A 5,492-nucleotide genomic window follows, 5' to 3' on the forward strand; every position below is an offset into this window, starting at 1 on the left:
TCTTGAAATTATGTTACAATCTCTTTAAAACCAGATTTGGAGAGATGGTATGTGGAAATGTTTCAATGAATCCTTGGCTATCTTTACGTTTGTTATGAATGTTCCCTATCTTTGATATTTAATACACAAATGGAATTTATTTCTACACACTTGGCTGGCTTAAGTCTGGGCAGAAATATTACAAGTGTGAGCTTAAGGGAACTATTGCGTTAAAAATGTTATTTGTAACATTTTTGTGTAGACTCTCATGAAGAGGATGTGTAGTCTATTTGTGGGAGAAGAAGATGGTGAATATATGCATAAATCAATAAGTAGAGAGATACAGAAATGGCTAGATGCTCACTAAGGCACTGCTCATCTTGGGAGGAAGTAGCAACAAATTAAATTACTAGCCACTTACAAATGATTTATACAATGAAATATTATATACCCATTTAAAGAAATGAATGAATCTGTATACAACGATATGAAACAAATACATATAGGCCCAGAGAGAGACCTGCCCATATGTGGCATCAGCATAGACAAGCATTTAACACAATATACATCACTACTTAATTTCAGACAGTAAGATAATATTAGAATCTATTAGTAATATTCAAATTTGTTTTTAAGAGTATATTATAACCATTTAAAATAATGAAGGAAAAAAGAGGAACGTGCTATGTCAAGGACAGCTTGTATATTATACAAGCACAGACCAGGGGAACAGAGCATCTAAAAAGTCAAGGTAGCAGGTGGGAGGGAGTGCCCTAGACACAAGAAAAGAAAGAGACTCGTCCACTGAAGTTTCACTTGACCTGATCTTGCTGCATTTATAATGTACAATTGGACAATGTAGTTAAAATATTCCCTTAAAATGAGAAGATACAACCTTCATAATACATAAAAGATCAAGTCTACTACCATGTGTTAGCTGATTGGCAAACGACACTGCCAAAAGTAAAAATAAAAATAATGGATAATAACAGTAATAATAGTGTGGTTTTTTTTCCTCACTCAAACTGGCTTCCAGTCATTGAAAAATATTCTGTTTGTCTTTGGTGTTGGTAACAAAATACTCATATTTTCTGAATAATTATCTTTTTTATAATATTTCTTATGTTTTTCTTTAACATTTAATGTTTTTATTCTTTTCTTAAGGGAAAATGACGTGGACTTTAAAAGTCAAGAACTTCAGATAAATATCTATTTTTTAAATCTCAGTTTTAATCATATCTTTTCACTATTTTTTTGACTGCTGGCATTTATATTTGCTTTTTGCCTAGAATAATTGCTTCTTATTTAAAACCCTCTGAATTTCTATATTGAAATATTGGATTACTGCTCACAGTGAGGGTTTGGAATTTTCTTCAAGATGCACATTTTTCTTTCTTTAACCTTTAAGGAAACGAGTTGAAGCACGTCATGGTATGTATTTCTACAGCAACCACTTTGCTTCTGCAATTTCAGACACTTTACACTGTCTTTCAAGAATAAATATCATTTGAGAAAGAGTGGCGGGGGTAGCACATCTCTCCAGCCTCAAACTATTCCTTCCTCAGGGCAGAATTTCCCCTTGACGCTCTCTCGTCAGCGTCACCTTCTTCTTGTCTGAACTCATCAACATTTCAGCCAAATTACTGTGCTGCCAAGTCACTGGGAAGATCAGGACCCCACACCAAGATGATCATCTTAGAAATGCACAAAACCCTAGAATGGGTAAAGAGAGATCAAATATTTCAGATATTTCAGATAGAAAAGTGGGATGTTTGTCTAGATAGGTGGCCTAAATGTCTACTCTGATCAGGAAAACTACCTTAAGCAGAATGAGTCAAAATAATGCCTTAATAATGAATCAAAAAGTGAATGCCAAAGTATCTGCCTTTAGTCAATTTGAGTGTAGCAAATGAAATATGACTTAAAACAAGGTCAATCTTGAATACAAAATATGGACTTTCTGAACACATACAAATGTTTCCATAAATATATAAAATGTATTTGTATTTCATAGAAAACTAAGATACAATTTAAACTACACTTGTTTTTGCAAACTCCTAAATTTCATTATCTGCCATTCATTAAGAAAAGGAGGCGAAAGAAAAAACAACTTTAAACACTAATGTATAATTTCAATTTTGTTTTAGGCAACTGTGGAAATGGCATTTGTTTTTTGCATATTTGTGTAACACAATAAATGTGTAGCCCACAGCCAAGGGGATTGCATAAATTTTCCCCTTGCATAGCTACTATTTCCAATCCAATCATGCTCAAGAGAATATTTTATCTGCTTTGTATATATATATACATACACACACACACACACACACACACACACACACATCTTCAACATTTGTTAACATTAACATTCATTTTGTTTCCTGTTATGAATGTGTATATGTGCTTTTATTTAATAATGTTAGTTAACATTTCCTTTTTCTGTAAATAATGATAGTATAATTTGAAAAGTCTGGCTCAATTCCCAGACTTAGGTCAAGCTAATATACGAATATATTTAGTCCAGTTTACTGTTTTATTGGACTTTGATGTTGAGTTATATTTTTTGAAAGAGTATTTTTATATTGCAAGTTCCAAAAAAGATCCTAAAAAAGACAAAGCCTTGTTTTCTTTTTATCTTTAACTGTAATAAGAAGTTGAATCTAATTTCGAAACTCCCACGATTTGCAGCACATATATTTTGGATTATGTGGGAGGCTAAAATTATATTGAGCATGAGGAATTGTTTCTATCTTATTTTCTGGCATAAAGTCATGTTTTTCTTTATTGTTTTTGTATGTCTCAGAACTTCAGAAAAAGGAAAAGCATGCATCCAAAATTAAAGAAAAAGTAATTATAAATTCACAACATCACAAGTGAACCCAACCTACTTCTTGTAATAGTTTTGGTTTGGATATATTGCTAAATAGCATCATCATTCTCTTAGACATGAGGTTGAAAATTTCTGGGTTACTGCTGACTTCTTTCTTGTTCTTACTTTTTAAGTCCTTTTGTTTATTTTTATTATTTCTGCTATCACAGACCCTACTCATTTTTGTCCTTCTGTAACTATTATCTAAATACATTTAAGAGATTCCTAATTGTCTTTTATAATTTACTTTCTTTCCTCTCCAAGCTGTCGTTAATTTTGAAGCCAAAACAATCTCAATCAAAATATTTACTTCATTTTAATGATTTCTCATTGTCTAGTGTGTTGAGTTTCAGGAAGAATGCTGGTGTCCTATCTGTTCTGGCTATACCTTAAAATTACTTCAGTGATTTTTAAATATACCAGTCTCTGGACCATAACTTCGAGACTCTGATTCATTATGCAAGGGTGGACATGGGTCTTTGAATTTCTAACAAATGTTATTGTGTTTTAATTGTGCTAATAAAACGCTGCACTGGCAACCTAATAAAGTAGCCTGCTAATAACTGGTACTCAATAAATATTTGTGGAACAAATGAATTATTGATCCTTTGTATGAATAGCTCATTCTTAAGCAAACACCTGAACATCAACCTCTCCCACCCCACACCCTTTTTGAAATATTTTCATAAAACTTCCTACTGTGTGAAAGTATCTTGTGTGTGTGGATTTTTACTGTCTGCATCACTACATGGAATGTGAGATCCCTGAGAGTGGAGACTTTGTTTATTTTGTTCACCACAGTGTCTCAGTGCCTGCAATAGCACCTGGTAAATCATAGAGTCTTCTGAAATACTTTCTGAATGGATAAATGAGTGCTAGGAAAAGTGTGAACGTGGTAGATAAAGGAGAAGTCACCACTAGAACACTAAGTTCCTGACATACAGTTTCAAGGTCCAGCAACATAGTTTCTATGAACTAGCTGTGTTTAAAGTTATCTAGATCAACCACACAGATTAGCAAGTCTTGTAACTAAGCATTGGGCAGAGTAGTGCTCTGAGATTTAGCACCTCAGTCTTTTAGGTCCCTAAAGACGCCAGATTGGTTCCAGAGATGGACTGTGAAATAGGAGGACTTTCTGCAGTAATGGAAATGGTCTATGTCTGTGAGTCCAACATGGTAGCCAAGTGTGTGTGGTTATTGAGTACTTGAAATATGGCTAGTGGCACTGAGGAACTAAAGTTTTAATTTTAATTAATTTAAATAGCCTTAGGTTGCTAGGGGTTACCATATTGGACAGTGCAGTTCTAGAATTATTCTTCTCTCCTCATATTCAAAATTATCTTGTGTGCTATCATAACCGAAAGATTAGCCAGGGACCTATCATGGCTATGGCAGTCATGTCCTGTGAAAAACTCCATTAATGATCTCCACGTTTTGTGACGTGTATAGCAAAATCTCAGTCTCCCTGAGTAAGGCCCGCTCCATGTGAATACCTGGCTTTCTCCCTTGTCTACCTCCCTCAGTAGAGAGTCCACCTGCTGACAGTGCACTCCTTAGGTGTCTGTCTCTGGCTGCCCTGTGCCATCTGCACAGAATCATGCATGAGCTCCACTGTGGGAAGTCTCTAGAGATGAACTGAGCTTACCCCACACCAACTGAAAGAGTCTATCTTAGTCCTGATGGTCTCAAGTCATCCTCATGTCCCCATGAATGTGAATGGAAGCTGGGCCTGCTCAGAGAATCATTAGGGCTCTTTACTGTGGCCTGGAGCCAACTGCCAAGGAATGCCTAGGAACACACTTAGTAAGAGTGTTGCCCTCAGGCCAGATCAGACTTGAACCTGTGGAGAAATCCCCTAGGTATGTCTGCAATTGCTCATTTGGATGCTATAAACTTGAAGTTATGAAAAATACAAAGACTTACATTAGCCAGTCTCTCCTGAGAAAATATGTAGGTTTAATCATTCCTGAATTTTCCTTAGTTCACACAGATATATATCCTAAAAATTTCATTGGTAGGTGTGTCAAGTTATCATTTTAAAAACATAGAAATCTGAATAAGATATATCACTCCAGTCTAGAATGTCTATATGCAGAGTATCCACAAAAGAACCAAACTTCAACATTCTTTCATGTCTATATGCCTTCCACATTCTTTGTCTTCAACATTCTTTCATGTCTAGAATGTCTATATGCAAAATATCCACAAAAGACCCAAACTTCTTTCATTTAAAGAACCAAACTTCTTTAAATAAAAATGATTAGCAATAATTTAATATTTTACCATTTACAAAGAGTTCAACTACAACAATATACATCCTGAGTTAATTTCCCATGAATAACATTTTCATTTCTTAAAACTTGCTGAATGGAAAGCCAGAAAGTAGAGTGAAGCAAGAAATGTGTGTGTGAGTAGTTATTGGATATACACATAATAGTAAGCAAGTTTATCAGCTCCTGCATGGCAGTGTTCTGATTATCTTTTGCTGCATAAGAACTACATCCCAAATTAGTGGCTTAAAGTAAAAGCTTCCTATTGTATATGATGATTCTGTTGGTCCAGGATTTGGAAAGGGCATGGCAGGAGGTCTCATCTCTGCTTCACAATGCCTATGATTTAGCCGGGAGGACCCAAAAGGCTGGAA

This window comes from Nomascus leucogenys, chromosome 5, assembly GCF_006542625.1.
Source record: "Nomascus leucogenys isolate Asia chromosome 5, Asia_NLE_v1, whole genome shotgun sequence".
Classification (NCBI taxonomy): Eukaryota; Metazoa; Chordata; class Mammalia; order Primates; family Hylobatidae; genus Nomascus; species Nomascus leucogenys.